Source organism: Malaclemys terrapin, chromosome 3 (genome assembly GCF_027887155.1).
Source record: "Malaclemys terrapin pileata isolate rMalTer1 chromosome 3, rMalTer1.hap1, whole genome shotgun sequence".
Lineage (NCBI taxonomy): Eukaryota > Metazoa > Chordata > Testudines > Emydidae > Malaclemys > Malaclemys terrapin.
In genome coordinates this window covers 61,073,867-61,097,564 of record NC_071507.1, presented here as the reverse complement: position 1 = coordinate 61,097,564, position 23,698 = coordinate 61,073,867, and the positions used below count along the sequence as shown (strand labels likewise).

The following is a 23,698-nucleotide window of genomic DNA, read 5'->3' as shown; positions in this document are numbered from 1 at the left end:
CAGAAAAGTTATTTGAATAGTCAGGCTTTGTTAGACAAAGCTGCCTCTGGGTTTCACTCTTGGTTGCATAGCTTGAACTTCTGAACGTTAACGCAAAGTCACAGGCAGCGGCTCTTGAACAAAGTGGCCTATCCACCCTTTGCATTACCTTGGAGGCTTCACCTTCTACAAACAAGTATTAACCTTGAATCAATCTGCTCCCCTCATTTTCCAAAGGGATCTGACAGTTCAGAGGTTAATGAACAGCTGAAGTCATTATGATGAGTTCTGGAAAATCCCAAATGGGATACTATATGCTTTCTTGGTGGATCTAAAAAAACAACCACGAAAATGACTTGAATAGATGATAGCATTTCTCCAATTATGAATTATCCACACTGAAGGAAGGTGCATATTAAATGAACAGATTTCAATTAAGAGAAAGTAGAATCTGTAAGACTTTAGCAATATCTTTCCCTCTGCTGTGTAAAATAACCTTTCATTTATCTAATGTAATTTTAGTTCTAACCTAATGGCTGTTCGCTAATACAGTAAGATTGTCTCACGTTCTTAATCACTCCAAGTTAACTAGGTAAAGTAAATGATTATTTCTTTTTAGCCCTTAACTAAGAAAGCTTTTTGTACTTAGAGCTATTTTCCCTTCTAGTTTTATTTAGGTCCCATCTACATAACAAAATGATTGTGTCAGAGGAACAATTCTTAAAAAACACTGTAGATAAATGTTTCAACTAATATGTATTTTTAATTATTGTAGGTATATCAGAATTCTTTAAAATGATTTTAAATAAGTGTTTTTATGAAATGTTTACTCCATCCACAAAGTTGGCTAACCTATGTAAGCCGAAAACATTTGAAAGATCAACTTTTAAAATAAATTTCCTAACATTGTTATTTTATGTTGCAGACAGAATTTTCATCTATCTTTAGGCAGCCAGCAAATAGATTTATTTACTTTATCTGCTGACAATTTCAAACTGGTCACTTACTTCAAAGTTATTACTAAATACACTTTTTGGCCAACTTATGTGACATGCTAAACCATATTGAATTTATGAACTTTCTCCAACAGGGAGCTGTAAGCCTCTATCTGCCCTACACATGATGCAAGACATGCAATGTTAACTCTTGTGAGTAGCACAACTTTGGCCCTTGCTGCAGGCAGTCATGTGATTTTTGAGGGAAACAAAAAGAAACTCCTTTATACAGGGGTGATATACTACACTGCATGCCTAGAGACCAAAGTTCTAGTCCCAGTTCTTTCAATGACCGCTGTTAATATTTGTGACCCCTTCACAATCCTTATAATGAATCAAGACTTCATGCCACTATGTTGGGGGTAACTATCAGTCACCCATTTCACAGATAGATACCTGAGAGTACACACACGGTCATTTCAGGCTGGGAACAGAACATAACAGAGCCAAATATTATACACTTTGCCACACAGCGTTTCAGAAGGAATAAGTCAAATCAGGTGCTTAGTAAACTATGCTAACACAGTAAAAAGAACGAGGAGTACTTGTGGCACCTTAGAGACTAACAAATTTATTTGAGCATAAGCTTTTGTGGGCTAAAGCCCACTTCATCAGATGCATACAGTGGAAAATACAGTAGGAAGATATACACACAGAGAACATGAAAAAATGGGGGTTGCCATACCAACTCCAATGAGATTAATCGACTAAGGTATGCTATTATCAGCAGGGGAAAAAAACTTTTGTAGTGATAATCAGGATCGCCCATTTCAAATAGCTGACAAGAAGGTGTGAGTAACAGTAGGGGGAAAATTAGCATGGAGAAATAGTTTTTAGTTTGTCTAATGACTCATCCACTCCCAGTCTTTATTCAAGCCTAATTTGATGGTATCCATTTTGCAAATTAATTCCAGTTCTGTAGTTTCTCGTTGGAGTCTGTTTTTGAAGTTTTTTTTGTTGAACCACTCTTAATGCTAACACAGTGTGGCTCGGTTTCACCCTCTAGTGGCTAGATCATATGTAAAAGCATATGACTGCTACTTGCTTCTACACAAAGAGCTCTAGTTCTTTAGTTTAAGTGGTAGAAGTTCATGCTTTTACATCTAGCAGTCCCAGGTCTGGTCCTCTCAGATTACCCAGAGGCATTGTTACATTTGACTTTGCTGATGATAACTCTCAGATCACACTGCTCCCAGAGCCAGTAACCAAAATAGTGATGCTCAGAATTCTACTGCAGTCTCAAAAAAAATTGCAAAGTGTGTGTTGTCTCCCTGTATAGGCTGGTCCACATAGAGAATAACAACATGCTCTTTTCCTCCAACAGTTACTTCTAAAGTACCGGTATAGGAGGAAAGGTCAGTGCTGTGAATCTGAAGATTGTTAAACTCTGCTTATAACCCATGTGGGGTGAAAAATCATATACATATATGTATAAAAGTTAGTGAAACAACCCTGGAGTAACTGTTGGCATGATTTTATATTGCAAAACATTGTATTTAGAAGTGAATTTGGTGGTTGTATTATTGTTGTATTTCTGGTGTTTATATCTTTCGCTTTAAGGATAGGGTGCGACACTCTTCTGTAGAGTCTTTCAGATTGAGAACAAGGGGCAAGAGATTTTGCTAGTGAGTCCAGAGAGGGGAAGAACCTGCCCGTTCAAACTCCAAAAATTTCAGAACTTATAATAAACCTATCTTTCAGAAGGCAAGCATTATTATTTAAAATGTAACATGAAAACTTATGGGGGACTGAATGTATCAGGACATTGCTAATGAACAAAGCCCTTCGCTGTTGGTATTTACTGATTTTCTCGAAAAAAATTGTGGGTTTTGAAAAAGCCAGTATTTGGGTTTTACTGATTTTTCACCCAAATTTTGGCTTTTTTGGGACCCATAAATATTCTGCGGAGGAAACACACATGGCTATGCTGAAGGGCCAGGGTCAGGAGGGTAACGGAAGGCTGCAGTCCATGAGTACTGTTTGCCCACCCATAGACTGCGCCCGCTGCTGATCCCAGCCCTTTGGCACAGCCCTGTCCACTTCCCGGAGCCAAACTGAAGGGGTGGGGTCAGGAGTGGGTGCTGTCTGGCAGAGGAAGCAGATGGGCTCTTTGTGGGTGGTCTCTACTGCCAGACCAGGCTTTCTGCCCATCTCGTTCTCCAGTGGTGCAGGTGCAGCAGCCATCAATTGGCAGTTAGGCTACTCTGTGCAGGAAACCAGCAGAGACTCTGTGAATGGGGAGCTGAAGATAGGACCCTGTGATCTGTGGCAGGACGGTCAATGCTCCTGGCCATTCAGCACAACCCACTCTGCTTCCTTCCCCTAATCTCAGCTGAGTCCTTGTAAAAGCTCCTGCAGTGGGGGTCAACACTGCATAACTCACTGTACAGTTGCAACAGTTGACAACATTGTAATTGTCAGACACATATTGGTGGTTGGTGAGGGGGGGTTCAAAAATAAGAAGATAGGCCAAAAACATTATTTTATTATTATTTTTATTTCCATCTCATGATTTTGGGGCTAATATCCTGTTTTGAGAATGCTTGGTGAAGATCTTGTAGTTGCTGGTCTCTGTTTCAGGGGTTGGAGCAGATGCGGTTGTAACCACAGACCAACACCTAGAAGATCTTCACCAAGCATTCTCAAAACTACGATACCCACACAAGGAAATAAAGAAACAAATCAACAGAGCCAGACGTGTACCCAGAAACCTCCTGCTACAAGACAGGCCCAAAAAAGAAACCAACAGAACTCCACTGGCCATCACCTACAGTCCTCAGCTTAAACCTCTCCAACGCATCCAACACATGATCTACAACCCATCCTGGACAATGATCCCTCACTTTCACAGACCTTGGGAGGCAGGCCAGTCCTCGCCCACAGACAACCTGCCAACCTTAAGCATATTCTCACCAGCAACCACACATCGCACCATAACAACTCTAACTCAGGAACCAACCCAGGCAACAAACCTCGATGCCAACTCTGCCCACATATCTACACCAGCAACACCATCACAGGACCTAACCAGATCAGCTACAACATCACCGGCTCATTCACCTGCATGTCCACCAATGTTATATATGCCATCATGTGCCAGCAATGCCCCTCTGCTATGTACATTGGCCAAACTGGACAGTGACTACGCAAGAGGATAAATGGACACAAGTCAGATATCAGGAATGGCAATATACAAAAACCTGTAGGAGAACACTTCAACCTCCCTGGCCACACAATAGCAGATGTAAAGGTAGCCATCTTACAGCAAAAAAACTTCAGGACCAGACTCCAAAGAGAAACTGCTGAGCTCCAGTTCATTTGCAAATTTGACACCATCAGATCAGGATTAAACAAAGACTGTGAATGGCTATCCAACTACAGAAGCAGTTTCTCCTCCCTTGGTGTTCACACCTCAACTGCTAGCAGAGCACCTCACCCTCCCTGATTGAACTAACCTTGTTATCTCCATACTGATTTATACCTGCCTCTGGAAATTTCCATTATTTGCATCTGAAGAAGTGAGGTTCTTACCCACGAAAGCTTATGCTCCCAATACCTCTGTTAGTTTTAAAGGTGCCACAGGACCCTCTGTTGCTTTTTACAATTATTAAAAGATCCCATGGAAATATTCCAAGAGCAAGGGTGTTAACTTGTGCATCATGATCAAATTCCAACACAGGCAATTAAATTCTACCTCCTTAAATTCCCCCAACAGTTTCAGCTGGATATGGTATTTTTCTTCACTTCCTGAACTACACAGTTCAGTACTAATGGTGTGCACTTTTAAATAGTCATTGCATTCTACACCAAAAGCTGCTCAAGTGATTATATATATCTTGTGTATATATATTCTAAGACAAACTATGCTGAAATGGTGGTAAGGTTGAGGGTCTATAAAAGTAACTTAAGAGTAAAATACATGATAGAGATGTTGCCATTATCCCGAAAACCAAGCATTAGAACCCCAGGAAATTCAGAGATACAGCTGCATTGAGGGGGAGAACAATCTTTAAAAATCAGTTTAATTTAGAATCAAAAACTAAAATGTTCATTGCGTGCCTCCTAGTGATGCCACGCAATGAACATTTTAGTTTTTGATTCCAGATTAAACTGATTTTTAAAGATCGTTCTCCTCTCTCTCTCTCTCTCTCTCTCTCTCTCTCTCTCTCTCTCTCTCTCTCTCTCTCTCTCTATATATATATATATATATATATATATGTATATAAAAATTACCTCCTGATGTATTTACAGGACAAAGTTAAGGTTTTTTGGATGCCTTCACTCTGCATTTCCAAACTTTAACATGTCTAGATTTCTTTTAAGTGTAATCTTAGGTCTGAAGTTTCTGGGTTTGAAATACCTGGTTTTGGGATCATTGCAACATTTAATATTTTTTCACCCCTAAATTTCTAGCATTTACTTTCAAGCTTAACTCCATTTCATCACAGTTTTGCCTGAATTTCCTTGGTTTTTTTTAAGTTATTAAGTTTCATACATGAATACTAAATAAGAAACCCAAAGATAATATTTATATACAATATTTCTAATAGATTGATGATATGTAGTATCAACCTTGAATCATTTTTTAAAATTTTAATTTTCAAAGGGCAAATTCATTGGTATACCAGAGCACTGCAATGAAACCAAACTAATTAAGCTGGGTTTATAGCTGCTTCGCATCTCTAGAGAGACACAAAGCTACTGAAATCTACTGGTGAATCTGGCCCTTAATTTGCAACTGACTAAATGTTTTAGAGAGCTGTATTACAGACACTGATGCTGTGTGAAAGGAAGGTTGCTCGGTGCCTCGTCCCTGGGGCCTAATGTCTCTGTGCTTTAAGGGGTAATGTCTCCCTGCTCTCCTGGCTCATTTGTGCTGGCAGTGGAGCCAAACTAGCTGGGCCATGGGGAACCTCCCAGCACTGATGCCCAAGTTACCATGTGGTGAAGGAATCTTTAAAGAGCAATGACAGTTGGGCAAGTAATTTACAAGCGAGAACTCTTCTCAGCTGTCCAGTCTCTCTCAGACCACTTTCTAATTACAACCAAGAGAACTGCTGTGTGCAAATTAGCTGAAGATGAAGGGTGGTGATTGGTTGAGCTACCTCTCATGCCACAAAGATCGCACTTAAAAGCTACTTAAGCTGTTCACCTTACCCTTTCTGAAGCTTACTTAAAAGCATTGAGATAAAAAATCATCAATAACATAGCTTAATTACAACTAAATTTCTTCAAATATAGCCTATGCACAGGATTTAAATTAATTTTAACCAAGTGGAAAGTTTGGAAACTTTTTATTTCAGTGCGAAATAGTGTTTGTTTTTGTATGAAAAATACTGTGTGTCATATTATTTTTATTATATATATATATATATATATATATATATATATATATACACACACACACACACACACTATTATTATGTATGAAAAATACACACACACACAGAGTATTTTTCATACATAAAAAAGCTGAATCCCTGCTTTAAATGCAAAACAGAACTCAACCTTAATTATGAAGTCACAACCAGTGCCTCCAGAATACGTACAATATATTATACAAAATTTGGAAAGCACTTGAGAATACTTCAAAATGTAACGAGATAGATAAATGAAAGATATTTAAATATAATACCTTAAATGCATAATCTTACCACTATACTCACCTACCTTGTGAATACAATACCTATGCTGGTACAGATTTAATTATTCACCTTTAACATTCACTGTAATCTCAGGAAATTTAAAATGTAAAATTCACAAAATGTATGATGTATTTAAAAATAACTTCCTCCTTAAAAACAGATAAATACATCATCAATCCTTTACCAGTCGAACTGACCAAATGGAAAGAATGTTTTGTAACTTGGCCAGCAGGAGGTGCTACATGAAAAACATCATCTCCATATCAGAGGGGTAGCCGTGTTAGTCTGGATCTGTAAAAAGCGACAAACAGTCCTGTGGCACCTTACAGACTAACAGACGTATTGGAGCATAAGCTTTTGTGGGTGAATACCCACTTCGTCAGATGCATGTAGTGGAAATTTCCAGAGGCAGGTATAAATATGCAAGCAAGAATCAGTCTGCTTATGCTCCAATACGTCTGTTAGTCTATAAGGTGCCACAGGACTCTTTGCTGCTTTTTATCATCTCCATAAAAGATCAATAGCATCCCCACTGAAATATAGCCAGTCTATACAGCTCAGCATCTGAGATGCAAAATTCATGCCAGATCCCAAGCCTTCATCAAAACCTAAGTCTCATCATCCATTTACCCCTGAAATAAACCCATAGGTAACTTACAGCAATCAATAAAATGGTCTGCATTTATTCTTATTAGACAATTTACAGTAAAAAGAATGAATTTTTTCAAAGCTTTCTTTTCAAAGCTTTCTAGGTCAAGGCACAGGAACAATGACAACAGATAACACACTTTCTAGACAATTATTTTTGAATGAAAGCTGGAGGTTTTACTTGTTTCTCTTCCCCTTTCAATGTCATTTCTCAAATACACAAGAGGCTGAGATTTAAGCTCATAATAAGGGCTCTGCAGACAACTGACTTTGTCAAGTCTGTAGAGGGACACTGCTGGAAAAATGGAATGGATGTTCCTCAGTATCTCTAAGGCCCTCTGCAAAAGCTTAGCCAGATGGAAGATAATTAAAACTTAAATCAGGATAGGGAAGATACATATGCAACAAACTGACCACCTCTGATGCAAATGAATGCTAAAGGCATAAATCCTTATCTAGCTATCCAGAATTCCATCTTTATCTTCCTCTTCTTTAACTAATTCTACACAATAACTGGGTTCAGTGCACACATGAAGATTAGGGCAGGAAAGGAATACAGTTCAGAGTAGACAAACAGGAAAAGGTTGGAGAGTACTTGAACTTTCAAGCTAGTTTAAATTATGAGAGGCAGAACAAAGTGAAAGTTGGGAGTATCTAAATCAGAGGTCAATCATCCAAAGATACATGTATTTATACTTCTAGCAGCTATAGTAGAGACTGCACCTTCCCTCCCTTAACAAAAAGCCTCTATCTATGGTGTGCCCTTTTGTACCTCCAGTCCCTGCCTCCTCCATTCATTAGTTTAACCTCTAACATAAAATATAGCTTTGCTTATCTGGGATGGAGACTGTGGTTTGGAGCAGCTCATACTTCATTACAGTTCAGATTGTGCACAAGTGAATGGAAAGCAGTGGGCACTCGTACAGATACTGGAAAATCTTAAGACCCCCTGATCTAAGCACTGCGAGGCCTAGACTAGAGGCATCTCTTTGTGAGTCCAACATGCAAGTCCTAATGCAAAGGTTATAATTAAAATGTGTCTGCCCTATTCTGCACTCAGTAGTAAGCTCCCCTGTAGTCTGGAGGAATGTTTAGCTCTGGGGGCTGTGTTACATTTCTGCATGTTAGCTTGAGCCTCTCCTTTGGGAATTACAGGTGCTTGTTATTTTGTACAATGTTGCAAATCAGTTTCTCTCTCAGTTCACAAATACTGACACACCCCTTTACACAGGCAATATAAGGACAGTTACTCATGAAAATGACTGCCTATAATAATTTAAGTGTTCTGTATTCACTGAGCACCCAACGTAGAGTTCAGCAGTATTATGGCTTTGATGTGGTTGAAGTGCACTATTTAATCAAACACTTAGTCTCAGCAATGTCACCTTATAACCTGCAATCCTGAAGTGAAAATAACTGTACCTACTAAAATGCAATTCAAAATTGTCACATTTTCCATTTAGCTCACGGAGGGGGAGTAATGCAGCATACTACCCATCCAAAGATCTAGGTCCAGGGAGTGACCTTGAAACTCTTGTCCCTAAGCCAAATGGAGATTGTAGCTACATCCAACACTGTCTGTAGGAAGAATGTGGCAACAGGCAAGAAATAAGGCTTGTACAGAGTCCTCTCTAGGCTAATCAACAGAGCATTACTAATTGGGATAATCAGAAACCACAGATTCTGCTCTTCTGTTTTAAGAAATCTGGGAAAGGAAGAAAAATAAACTAAAATAAGAGAAAAAGATTACACTGACATTAGATACTGCTTGACATAAGCATGAAAATTCTTATTGTGTTTTAATTTTGTGCTGTATAATATTTATCAAGCGATGCCATTCATCAAACCTGGCAAAGAAAGGAAAAAACAGAGAAATTTTCTTGCCCTTTATTTAAATATCAGCCAAGTAAGCAAGAGAACATCATACAATGTCATGCCAACAACTTTAAAGAGTTTGAGATAGCAGCAGCAGCAGCTTTAATATGACCCAAGAATATTCTATATAACATAAAATAAATGGTTTGCAGTGTTTTCATTTGACAAGAGATAGGAACATATGTTATAATTACACACCAAAGAACGTATCTTATCTTGAATAATAGCTAAGAGTATTTCACACTAGTGATCATCTATAATAAAACCTATTCCATCAGCTAATGGTTATATATTTCTATGTTAATCTTCATAGTTAGATTATTTAAATACTATTATCACAAAAGGTACTTACTGTGGTATTACTACAATAAGGAATTAATAATATAAGAACCCAGTCTTTCTCCCAATAAATCCTGTATTTTGTTCCCCTCGGGTTTCTCATTAGGTTAAAAAGCAGCACTGTTTCCTGCCTTAATCTTGCATTCTTCCATGTGGTAAGAATTTATTCTAGATATAAAATCATTAAATGCACAGCTTTAACAATTTACTCTAGCACCCTGATTTTTAAAATCATATTTTCAGCCCAGGGGTATAAATTAAAGTCTGTGTTTCATTTGATCCAAATGGCAAAAAAATGTCATTCCCTGACACTGGAAACATGATCTCCCTCCAAGCAAAGCAGAATGCATTCAGAATGTCTGGTACATCTTGGTAATGGACAAACTAACTATGTCTGAATGATAAATACCAGCAATACACAGCTATATTCAATAAGCAGATAGGTTCAAAAGCCTCCTATGAACACTGTTCAACAGTTACACTGAAGAAATTTGCTTTCATGTAAATAATTGTAAACAATTGCCTAAACACTGGAGAGATGGTTCAGAAATGTATCAATGATGGTGTGGTAATGCAACCATAGCTAAGGTTTCAGCAAGATTTCCATTTTAAGAAGGAAAATTAAATTCTCTAAAATCTATTTAAATCACAATTTACAGTTAAAAACATTATCATCAGTAAATTATGCTGCAAGGCAAGAAAATACAGAGGTTTCACATTTTGATCATTTGTCACATGTTGATTGCTCTTGACATACATAATCAGAACTGAAGTTGAGACATATGGTACTGACAACGTAAGTTATGATGACAGAATGTCACAGTTCTTTTTCTATAGGACTTGAAAAGATGCACTTGTAACCCACGCTAACACAGTGGTGGTTTTGGTCCTTTAGCTCAAGCAGTAAAGCTTCAAGTGGGGGATAGGGACAGGAACTGGGATGGAAGGAGGTATAATAGCAGAAGGGTGTGAAAAGAATAGCTTAAAAGGATGGAGACCCAATATATAATTTTTAAATTTGATATTTCATATGATATAGTTTCATCTTGATAAGCTTTAAAGTAACTTTATCAAGATGTAGATGTCAGAAGATAAGATAGAAAGGTTACTGTAATTGCTTTGTTTCCAAGAATAAGAAACTGGAGGTGATGACACTGATCATAAGTTTGAACTTATTTTTAATTTAATTGATGAATGAATATTGAGTGATTGGATGTACTAGGGTTTTTTCCAATTAGCTATTTTTATAGGATTTTAATATTGAACTTTTCATAAACTGGCAACATAACATTATCTTAAGACCTTTCACCCCGATAAGACCATACTAGCTTCTTTAAAACTGGTCGCATGTATCTGGATTTTTCATTTTTTGGGAGGTCACAGATAGGGGTGCCAGCATTCTAGGGGCACCTTACCTCTCTCTAAAACTGTGTGCAACACGAAGGTCAGCTATAGGCATGGGGTGCCCTGAAGATGCTGTGCCTAGGGGTGCATAAGGTGTAAATCCAGCCCTGATGGCACAGTCAATTAAGTTTGCAAACTATAAGGATCAAGGGTAAGGCCAAGAAACCTCACCTACTGGGTCAGTGAGCCATCTGGGGGAAGATTGACCTTTTTGAACCTCTAAGACTAGCCACCTTGTGGGGAAGAAGCCACATCATCAATAAACAAGCTTCGGTGATATGTTTTCTTGATTTTATTTTTGTGTGTTTTAATAAAAGTTATAAAAGAGATACTGAGTTACATTTCTTTCAACAAGCAACATAGTGAAATTAAGAGCCTGGAGCCAGCTGGTCAACCCAAAAGCCAGACCAGTCCTCCTAATTAGTCTTTGGTGTTTGCAAGCAATCAGAGACAGGTTTAGGGAACAGGGGCAGAACGATCTATAACTGCTAGAGAGAACACTCCCCTCCAGGATGTGGAACTGAATTGAGAATTTTTGAGTCTCAACAATCCACTCCTCTCAGCACATAGCTGTGAAACCCACCGGAAAATTGTGTCTCTTATCTCCCACTAGTGGCTGCTCCACACAGAGGGTGGCAACCTGCTACCAAATACTCCAATAGCTCAAGTGGCAGAGATCTGTATTGTAGATCTAAAGGCTCCAACCAGGCTGATAATCCCCACCATAGAATTTCAGAGGACGGGTCAGCTTGTTTGTTTGTTTGTTTGTTTTTATCTAGGTGTTTTCTTTATATAATTTCCTATATTATAAGAATATTAATAGGTTTGCAAAGTCAAACATTCAGGTTAAGAAATGGAAGAATTAAGGTTGCCTGTACAATTTAATTGCCCCCGCCCTTGTGTATATGCATTATGATACAGTCTTTAATGATATGATCATATATCATTTTTTCACAGAATTCCTGCTTCATTCAGTACACAGAATGGATGTTGCTCCGAGAATGAAATCAGGGTTGTGTTGTGAAGGAGGCTGTTGTCTGTAAATTGGAAAGTGTGTGGTTAATGGGGCAAGGAACTTTAGGAATGGAAACTTGTGGTTAAAACACTGGAATGCCATCCTGGAGAACTGGATTCTATCCTTGCTTCTGCCACAGGTTCTTATGTGATGCTGGGCAAATTATTTAAATCAAATTTTTTACTGGTGTCCTCTAGTTCTGTATCCCTCATCAAAACATATATACACACAACAAATATCAAAACGCATACTCTCAAAACGGCCCAATTTAGGTTGCACAGGCAACTTTAATTCTGACATTTATTAACTTCTGAGAGCTTGACTTTGCAACCTTAAAGTTTCTTTTAATGTAGTTTTTTTGTATGTGATATACATATAAGGTATACGACCTAACATTCAAATACACTATCTTGGAAAGAAAGTTTCTTTTTGCTTAACTTAGTGTTTATTTTAGGTATTTCATTTATTTTCTCTTTTGTTTATTTTGGTTTTTTTCTGCATGGAGCTTGGAAACAATAGGTGACGAATAAGCAGGGTGGGAGTTTTAGGAACCAATAACTGCTCCCTTTTCTGTATCCATTCTGTGCTATGGACAACAAATCTACCCATGTGGGAATACATTAAACCTTTTTTTATTGTTCAAAATATGTTTGAAACAATCTTACCTATTTTGAAGACTAAAAGTAAAATGTAAAAAGTTCAGTATTTGGGTTTTTTATTATTATTAATTACACTTTCACCAACTTAAGTATTCAGAACAACAAATAGGTTCAGCTTTAAACGGGGTAGCCTTCCCCCAGCTTATCAGATATGTGTTTGCATTTGTTGTAGAGTTTTGGACTATAAAAAACACAAAGACTATATTTTTAATTGATGGCATGGTGCCAGAAGTCTGGGACAGGTATCTTTTATCCTGCTTAAATCAACATAAATTAATAGGTGTATTAATTATCACCTGTATCCAGGCAAACTCATTCTTCTGCCATTCCGCATGTGTGATGTGTATCACTGGTTAACAAAAGTTTTTCTCTTTGTACACAAGATCCTTGCGTAGACTAACTTGTACAGTTCCTTTAAAAGGTCTGATTCCCAACTAGAGGGGGGGGGGGAAGCCTTACACTATGTACTTGTGTGTTAGAGAGTCATGTAAACTTGGGCATAACTGATTTGGTCTACGAGACAGGAATGGTAAAGAATGGAGTGTACAGCCAAAAACCTGGGGCTAAACTGTGAATTTTAATGACATGTCTCTCTCTTTCAGAGCAATGACACACAAACGAGGAGTACAGACACTAAAAACACTACAGACAGTCTTCCCAATGAAATTAGAAACTGTTCACCTTCCTGTCAGAAATGCAGCAGTTACATACAGCACATAATTTCTATAAATCTTCCTGTGGTTAAAGGGGAAAAGAACTACAGTTCAAGGACTGTATTAGTTCTCCTGTCAACTGACACCCCCACTTCCACCCCACCGCAAATACAAAGAAAAAAATACTTCTTTATAAAAGGAAACCCTTATCACTTTGGCATTTAAAAGATGTTTCTGTAGTGAAAGGAACTGTACTGAAGCACTAAATCTTTGCCATTTGACAAAACATTTAATTTTGCGGTTTGATCCTGTTTGAGAATAATGGATACTTCTATCTGCCTATAAGTTATAAAGGTTTTGCTTGTATTTTTTTCAGACTCCTCTACTCCTAGTTGGTCATGTTCCATTTTGCCCACCAATTGCCATGACAGCAATGCCATGGAGGTCTGCTGTTAAAACTTTCCTTATGTTAATAAAACATTTGTTTCATGTTAATGTGAATACAATAAATAAGGTATTTATTTTAATTGAACGGAACAATTAAAGTGGTCTGATGGCCACTTGGTAGAATATGTATCCATAAACAACTGAATGGACTACAGCTCTAGGAGGACAATCCCCTCAATTTTTACCTCTCACCCAAAAAGTCATCTAACTGCACATGCAACTATCATGACTTGCACACTTTATTACAGATACAAATGCTTCTGATATTTTCCTAAACAACTGCACTGCATCTTACTTCTGCTGCTTTCATTTGTACAGTTGACCTATTTGATTCCCATAACAGCTGCTGCTGAGTACACCACAGATTAATTCAGCTGTAGATACCCTGGAGGACTTCTAATGCCACACTTCAGTCAGCTGCCTCAGAACAGTATTTGGAACATGTGTGCCAAAGCACAAAAATGTACCGATTGTAGATGCACTTTAATCCGTAGAGTTGTAACAGCAGCAATAAAATGGAGACAAACGCTAGTTTTGCTTGGGCATAAATTCTAATCCCCTAAAAACAGTGAACAAGAAGACAATCTAAAAAGTGGAGAAGGTGTGAATGAGGAGTAGCTTGCATCGATATCCTTTCTAACTTACTAGCTAGTGCACAAAGACCAGATAAAGTTTTGTTTGCCTTTGACAAAGTAGGTTAATGCCAAAGAAAAATAAATTTGATACATATAAAAAATAGGTCCAAGCCAATTTTGGGTTTCCTTTTCCAATTTTGGGTCGGACAATTTATGGAAGAATGCCACTACCAGTACTACCTAGCTCATATCCCTTATAACTATTTAGAAACAAGTAGCATTCACATCTGATCATTACCTTCCTTATCTTACAAAGCTCCTGCTTCAGAGGTGCTCTTCCGCTTATATCATGTACAGCCCAGCAGACAAGGGCATTCAAAGGTCATTGTGTGTTTGTTTCTCACTAGAAAAGGAAACAGTGTCATTCACAATCATCCACGCTTCTTTTTCTTGGCAACTCTGTCAAATGCACAATCCTTGAAACTCACACAGCTGAACCAATAGACTCATGGCAAAAAAGATAAAAGAATGGGGGGGGGGCTTACTAGCTTTAAACAACGTGCAAAATGGGCACATCATACCTTAAAAAGGTATGAAGCCAGAACAAATGTGAAAACAATACACTTGGAACAGAAAATCTCCTTAAAAAATACACCTAAGTCCATTTTACCTGACTGGAAATCACTGCTACAAAGATATGAAATAGCTCATAATGGCAGTGAACCACATAAAATGCTTACATAAAACTCAACCATTTAACACTTGCAGGCAAAACATATCTAAACCTGTAAACGTTGCACAGGAGCAAATATATTTTAATCTATGCAACTGATTCAGATACAAGCAGCAATGTAATAGGTAGTTTCATTAACCTAATGCATTTCTCCTAATAGATTCACTAAACTGTTTACCCCAACCTTTCATATTGCTGCTTTTGCCTGGATCAGTTAAAGGAATGAAAACATTCATGCAGTTGTGTGATGGTTACATACAGTGTGTAGTTGCACAAGCGACTACACACTGTATTTAACAGTCGCCAAGCTGTGCAACAGATATGATTCTGGAGATATTTAAACAACTGAGCATCTGTACAGACAGAAGCATAGTTAAGGGACTGAGAGTGGCATGACATAGTGGTGAGTTTTCCATTTTCAAGTCAGAATGATGAGCTTGCAAGGAAGTAAAAATTTTAAAATAATTCTTCATTTCTAACTTTAGATTAATTTTCTAAATAGAAAGGAATAAACCTGCCAAATACAAGAGAGAAGCCCAAATCATGCAACTTGCTCAAATCTGAACTTCCAAACTGTGTGTGAGAGTATATGTGTTGACATTCAAACCCTCAGATCTGAACCTGTCTCTGGCATTTTAGTTTCAGGTGAAATCCCAAAATGGAATGGACCTGTTCTCCTGGTAACCTCTGGATGTGGACCAAAGAAACAGAAGTGCTGTAATATCAGCTGATCTCATATGACTTCTGCCATTTCAGTACAGAAATCTTGTAAAAGTGGCTAATGAGGTTTTGATGCCATCTAATCTGTACTTGAATCAGAGTCCTGGTTCAGCACTAGTTCAAAGCTAATCTACATATAAAACCTCCATGACAGGATGAAATCTAACACAAATGCATACAGAAGATATATATAAGTTAGAAGGTTTTATGTGTGCACCAGCACAAAGTTCACGTACACAAAGTGTATGCACACTACAAATAAAATTGATGCATAAGAAGTTTATGTGCATGACATACAGCACATAAAATTTCTCTGCTGGTAACAGCTGGCACATAAATTTTCAGTTACGACAAATAATGGCTTAAATGACCCAAAATTCAGACATTAAACCCCCCCTACATGTTGCACCAGATCTACTGAGGAAACACCTCTCCACTAAATTTTTTCTAATTAGACATTTTTTTAAGGTATCAGTCAAAATGAAAGGTTGGATTGCCAAGGACATATTTCAGCCAGAGCCCAATTTTAAAAAAATCCCATTAAAATTATGAAAGTAATTAAATTAAACCTACAAAAAATTCAAAGGGTACAAAAATTAATTGTGTGAAATTTCACACTGATTGGCCGGCTAGTGTTAATATAATAATACGAGATATCCTATTTTCTAGAACTGGAAGGGACCTTGAAAAGTCATTGAGTCCACCCCCCTGCCTTCACTAGCAGGACCAAGTACTGATTTTGCCCCAGACCCTTAGGTGGCCCCCTCAAGGATTGAACTCACAACCCTTGGTTTAGCAGGCCAACGCTCAAACCACTGAACTATCCCTCCCCACCATGTTAGAAGAGAGAGGGGTGCAGGGAGAGGAAGCAACCAACCAAAAAAACTCCAACCCCTCCTAAAAGAAACAAACTCCCCCCCCCAACCAAAAAAAAACCCACCCAAGAGATTGTACCCTATTTTAAGCCTAGTTTTAAATACAATCTTAATGATGAAATTGGTATTAGGTTCTCTAAAATTAGGCGTCACTTCACACTGGCCCTATTATGACTGCAAAAGACTCAGTTTATTACAAATTATATTGAGTAGGCAATATAAAATCTCAGGAAACAGTACCATACTTTTAAGTGACTACAGTTATCAACTGTACCAGCTAAAGATGGGCCAAGTCTTACTATGGACTTGGGGTAACAAAAATAAGGTTTAGCCAAACACATGCTATGAAGTCACACTCTAAATTTACAAAACCCAGAATTTAGAATAGACAGTTGAAAATTAAGTCCATGCTCTTTGATAGAATAATCTGAATTTCCACTAAATACAACCTATACCTTTATCTCTATAAACTTTTCAAAATGTTATTAATTTACTGTATGCAGTGTAGTTGTAGCTGTGTTGGTCCCGGGATATACAAGGTGGGTGAGGTAATATCTTTTATTGGACCAACGTCTGTTGGCGCGAGAGACCTAAAGAAGAGCTGTGTGTGGATCAAAAGCTTGTCTCTCTCACCAACATAAGTTGGTCCTCTAAATGATATTACCTCACCCACCTTGTCTCTTTATTGAATGTGTATGAGTTATATAACTGTTCATAAAGTATATTGCTTATTTATTTTCTAATTTTATAAAGAACTCATGTCCAGAGCTCTGTATTTTCATAATCCCTCCCCAAAACTGTCTATGCTAAGAAAACAAAAACAGTAATTGAGGGCTTATGTATACACATACACACACAAAATTAGCTATATATAATTTATTTTAGATTTGCTTTTATCTTTTACCTGAGCCTTATTTTCTCCAAGTTATTTATAAAAATGTAATACAAATATTAAAAACCTGAAAGTCCTCCTTTCCTATTGGTTACTGTACACCAGGGGTCGGCAACTTTTCAGAAGCAGTGTGCCGAGTCTTCATTTATTCACTCTAATTTAAGGTTTTGCATGCCAGTAATACATTTTAACATTTTTAGAAGGTCTCTTTATATAGGTCTATAATATATAACTAAACTATTGTTGTATTTAAAGTAAATAAGGTTTTTAAAATGTTTAAGAAGCTTCATTTAAAATTAAATTAAAATGCAGAGCCCTCTGGACCGGCAGCCAGGACCCGGCCAATGTGAGTGCCACTGAAAATCAGCTAGTGTGCCGCCTTTGGCACGCGTGCCATAGGTTGCCTACCTCTGCCGTACACCATCTCTGTGATACTGTGTAATTTAACTCTTTGTTTGTTTCTATTTCGTATTGCTATCTTTAAGAGATTGAACTAAAGTCTTCAACTCCTCCAATAACTGCCAGTAAGTGCCCTGCTTGATGGCCACTATCTCTTAGTAATTTTTTTTTTTTTTAAAAGCCCCAGTGCTGTAACTGAATCTGCTTGGGTAGACTCCTATGCCTGTAGAGAGCCACATCATTGAAGTCAACAGGACTCCGCATGAGTACAAAGGTCTTCCTGCATGGATCTGATTTTAAGACTAGGGCCTTAGTTTGCGTCAGGACAAGAACTGTATCCACCTGTGTGGATTTGTACAGCACCCAGCACACTTTGTGTTTGTACAGCACCCAGCACAATCATTACCCAATCTTGAATGGGTCCTTTGGGAGCTGCCTGAATAAATAATAAAATAATAATAAAATCACAGTGACAAAAAATTTGTTATTGGATCAGACCAATGGTGAAACAAGACGTCTCAGACAGAGGCCAGTAACACGTGCAACAGAAAAAAGTAAAAAAACAGTGTAATGGGCAATTCTGGAGTACTCAGGTCCCGGGGAAGTTCTTTCCAATACTGGTCAGTTTGCGGCTGTCTTATACTCTGAAGCATGGAGGTTTATATCTATTAAGTCAACACATGGAGGGGTTTCATTCATTTAATGGTGGACCTGTTCTGATGGTGGGACTGATTATGATTTTTTAAAACTTAAAAAATAGAAAGAGCATGAAATTTGATAGCTAACATCTTGAGAGAATGAAATGATATTTTTTGTTTATAAACTGGCTTCTTTTATTGTGATCAGATTGGATTTTAGCAGTTTCATGCAAGAAATATGTAGTTTAATACAGCTCTCCTTCAAAGACCTTTTCACATTTGCAGGTGAAAGCTGACAGCAACATGGAGCCACTAAGGAACCTCTTCAGTCCACAGCACTGCAGTTAACAGCCTTATTGACACAAGCAGGATGTGAAGAGAAATTTTGTCCCAGAAGCAGGGCCAGCTCCAGGATTTTTGCTGCCCCAAGCAGCAAAAAAGAAAAAAAGTGAGAGAAAAAAAAAAAAAAAGCCGCGATCACCATCTGCTCTACCGCCGCCGCTTCAGTCTTCGGCGGTAATTCGGCGGCGGGTCCTTTGCTCCCAGAGGGAGTGAGGGACCCGCCGCCGAATTGCCACAGAAGAGCCGGACATGCCGCCTCTCTCCGTTGGCTGCCCCAAGCACCTGCTTGCTGGGCTGGTGCCTGGAGCCGGCCCTGCCCAGAAGTGTGTCAAATACGTAATACTGCATCCTGTGTTTCTTGGATGAGACCAGGGAGCACAATCCCAACTTTGAGATTTCCTAGACCAAAAGAACTGTGCTGAAGACTACGTCCTGCCTTAAAAGACTGATTTACAAGCCAATATGGTGACATTTTCGTTCACGGAAGATGTCTATAATGCAAGTGCTTGTGGTATGTTTCCACCAGCAATTATGCTTATTACCCTGTAAGAAGAACTTTTAAGAGAGTCTGACTGAAGTGTTTCTTGCTTCTAAACTACCTGAGATGAACTCATTGATAGAGCAAGGTTGGCCTAGTTTTCCATGTGGGGAGTACATGAATGAGTAAATAAATAAATAAATAAATAGAAATAAAAAGCAGAGTCATTGTAATACAAAGATTTCATTTTGTCTCAAAATAGCCTTTCATTCTACATGCAGTTTTAAATTTAAAATTTTCATTTCTGATGTGTTTTTAACCAGAGTAATCTTTCCTTCAAAGTTCTATGAGAGAGTATCCTATCCCAGTTTGTGGTTAATAAACAAACAGTCTAGATATTTTGTATGGCCATTTACAGTAACAATGGTAAAGATCTCTGGAAGTTTACAGGGTCGATAATCATCTAAGATTTTTCTCAATAGATTATTGCTTTGGTTTTGTGAACTTTCCTGTAAATGATCATAAATCTTGTACAGATATATTAAAACTTTTTCAGATGAATTTAATACAGACAAATAATTTCAGACTTAATGAGCTACAGTGGCTGGAAATGCTGATCTTGCTTTCACCTTTGTAGAACTTGCGCCTTACAGGTTAAACTCTCACTGAAGGTTTGGGTTTTTAAAACATAAAATGATCTATTAAAAAACCCATACTAACCAGATTAACCAAACTTGGTAAATCTGACTTCTTTTTTTAACACAAGTAGTTTAGAAAAGGATTAACAGAGGACTCAAATATATATGGACGTATACATTATGCACTGTATAAAATGGAGGCAAAACTCATTATAAGCCCTAAAAAGCATCCTTTTCAGATAAGCCAACCTATCTTTAAACCAGAAGTCCTTCAAAGTATATAAAAGAAAATATCAATTAATTCTTTCTATAGCTTTGAACTTCTGTGTCTTATGAAAGAAATTTGCCATTATACCAATTAGTAAAAACATTGCCTGTCTGTAGTTTTTACTGTTGTCTATTCCAGTTAATCAGTAACTGTTTTCTAGTCTACATTACTTTTCCAGTACACTCAAGAACTAGCTGCTAATTACTGCAGGTCTGAAAAAAGCAGCGCACAAATGACAAAAGGAATAAATTATTTAGGGGGTTATTCATCAGATGCAGACAGTCCATTGGATTCAACCTTGAAAGTGTCATAAGACCAGTTATTTTTAAATCAAATTGTATTTTACTGGAAATAATAAAGGTGGCATGGCAAAAGAGCACAATAAATTCACATGAACAGTAGGTCTATATTAAACTGCAACATACATTTCCAGTTACCTCAGCAAGAACAGTTTCTTCCCAACCTGAAAGATGGTAGAGGAGGATGGTGGCTACATCTTAACAGTTTGTGAAGAGCTATATAAAATCCTTCCAAAATCCAGCTCCTGGAAAACAAGTTGTGTGTGTTCATGTGTGTGTGTGTGTGTGTGTGTGTATTATTACACACGAACACATATGTGAACAAGTGTGTGTATTTTATATATATATATATAAGTGTATTTATTTATTTATTTAGAGAGAGTGTGTATTTATTTATTTATAGATAAATTCTCTCTCTCTATATATATATGTATTTTTAGAGAGAGAGAGAGAGATACACACACACGTACATATGTACATGTATTAAAGTACACCTCTACCCCGATACAACGCGACCCAATATAATATGAATTTGGATATAACGCGGTAAAGCAGCGTTCCGGGGGGGCAGGGCTGCGCACTCCGGCGGATCAAAGCAAGTTCGATATAACGCGGTTTCACCTATAATGCGGTAAGATTTTTTGGCTCTCGAGGACAGCGTTATATCGAAGTAGAGGTGTATTCTTCAGAGCACATATTCAGGAATAACAATTACTTAAAATAAAAGGTCCTTGTCTTTGCTATTTATTTTTCTCAACTCAAATATCTTTCTTTCTCTGCTGTGATCCTATTTAGCTGTAGAACAAAATCATGTTTATCATCTACAGCTCATCACATTTCTCTTGCTGACTGAATAAAGGGTCAGCAAAAAAACTAAGTTGATGAATCCACAACGGGAACAATTGGCAGCACCTCACCAACTTAATGGATTACAGTGGGTATCCATTCATTGAGGGGTTACTCATCAGGCTAAAGTAGTTTAGTGTTTTGTGCGCTGTACACGAGAGAATTTTCTTTTGCTAAAATTCAACTCTGTGTCTCTACAACCCTAAAATATTCTAGCATTAAACCATTCTAACAACATATAGCAGTAAAACATGCAAGCACAGAGGTAGCTGACTCAAGTTCAGGAAGCACCTCCTATCATAATCTGTTTGTATTACAGTTGCACCTAGATGCCAGACTGAGATTGGAACCCCATATTGTGATAGGTGTTGTATACATCACAACAGACAACCCCTGTCCCAAGGAGCTACTAATCTAAATAGACAAAACCACCAAGGGGTGGGGGAAAAGTTAGTATTATCCTGGTTTTACACATAGGGCAATTTACCTAATATCGCTGTTCCTCAATATCATGTTGGAAGTCTATGCAAGAACCAGGAATTAAACCCAGATCTCCTGAGTCCTAGAGCAGTGCCTTAAGCAAAAGATCATCTGCTCTCTCTACAAGCCACACCAATATTAACTACCAACTTCACATGACCAAATATTTTAAGAAAATGTTTTTAATATAATGCCACCAATATTCACTTCATTGTGAAGGAAGGGAAAGCCCTAAAGGACTATTAATCACTGAAAAAAAGAGAGAAAGGATTTTTGATCAGAACACTCCTGCTTTGTATGTAATAGGAAATAAATAAATTTCTTAGTTTTCTAATCGTTCTATGATTTCTTCACCTGCAGAATAATTACACTCAGGTTGCCCCACTTCAAATGTAGATTAACATCACCCAGTCATTATCTAACTAAATTGGTATTGAGAATTAGCCAGACAGTTTCATTTTGTTAAAAACATGTACTATGAATCAGAAGAGCAGAAGCTGTTAGGTTTCTATCAAAATTATGAAAATTAATGGAATACATATTTTTGGAAGTCAGTTTGCCCTTGTCTGTGTCCTTGGTTGGCATCTCTTATTTTTAAGCTAATCACATGCTTCTATTTGGTACAAATCTGTTGTTGGCCACAACTCAGGTGAAGCAAGACTGAGCATCTTTACCCATAGGTGCAATAAAGCATCAGTGAAATAAATTAAAATTTCACATGTAACGCCACATTAACGTAGCCTCCTTCAAATATTTACCAAAAAGCTTTTACTAACTCTGATAATGTATGCAACTCAATCCCTATAAGCCCATCTGTTACCAAATGTACTTAGAAAAGGGAGCCGAATGAACAAATTCCCCCTTCACTGTCTCTAGGCATTAAACAACAGAATTTCTGTTTGATAGTGTCCCTATACAGCACTCATTTCCATTGGAAAATTGAGAAGTCTGACATTTCAGAAGTTACAGTATAACCTTGTTCCCTGTAAAAGTGGCTGGCTTAAAGAGTGTCACAAATTATCACCCATGTTATCAGAAAAGAATGTAACTCCTTTGGGACAAATGCAGTAATTTGCCACTTACACCAATGGTTCCCAAACATTTTAGTACTGTGGCTCTCTAACAGCTATTTTCAAACTTGGTGGCTCCCCACAACCAAATGCTGGGGTTTTTATTTGTTTGTTTTGTTTTTAACCAACTCACAACATTAGATTCAAGAGTTCAGAACACCAGAGTCTGGATGGTTTTGCAACTTTATGCAACTACATACAGTTTTTTTAAATTATACAACCCAATGTATTCCGGGTTTTTAAAACTATCATTTGAAAATAAGGATTTTTTGGCATGTTCAGACACAGCCAAAGATTTTAGTGACAAGAATGGGCCTGTTTCAAACTGCATAATTGTGCAATGTTTGGTTGAATCTCTGACAGCACCACATGCAAGTTGTTTCCCAAGTTTAAACGATGTCTGTTTACAGTTCAAAAATCATTATTGAAAACCAAGACACAGAGATAAATGGAAGAAGCACTTTCATAGCATCATCACAGAGTTCTTTGTATTCTTCTTTAACAGAAATCCAGAATTCCTGGTTTGTTAGATTTGAAAACTTGGTCTTCAGCATGCGATTTCCCGCACCCCTCTCAGTTCCTTCTCTACCGTGGAGAAGTCAGAATAGTATTCCAAAGCAGAGGGGAGGAGGGCAGGGAGTGGGCACCCACAGGGACACACATCTCGAAGAACCTCAGTTACTGCAAGGTGAGTAACTTTCTTTTCTTCTTCGAATGCTATCCCTGTGGGTGCTCCACTCCAGGTGAATGTGGAGCAGTACCCACTATGGCTGGTGGGACTTTGGA

The 23,698-nt window shown here is 37.8% G+C and overlaps 1 protein-coding gene across 3 annotated transcripts in view; it reads right to left on the bottom strand.

Annotated features, from left to right (window-relative positions):
* Nucleotides 1-23,698, bottom strand: part of BTBD9 (BTB domain containing 9) — a 290,271-nt gene that overhangs the window by 130,387 nt on the left and 136,186 nt on the right. The window lies entirely within an intron of this gene.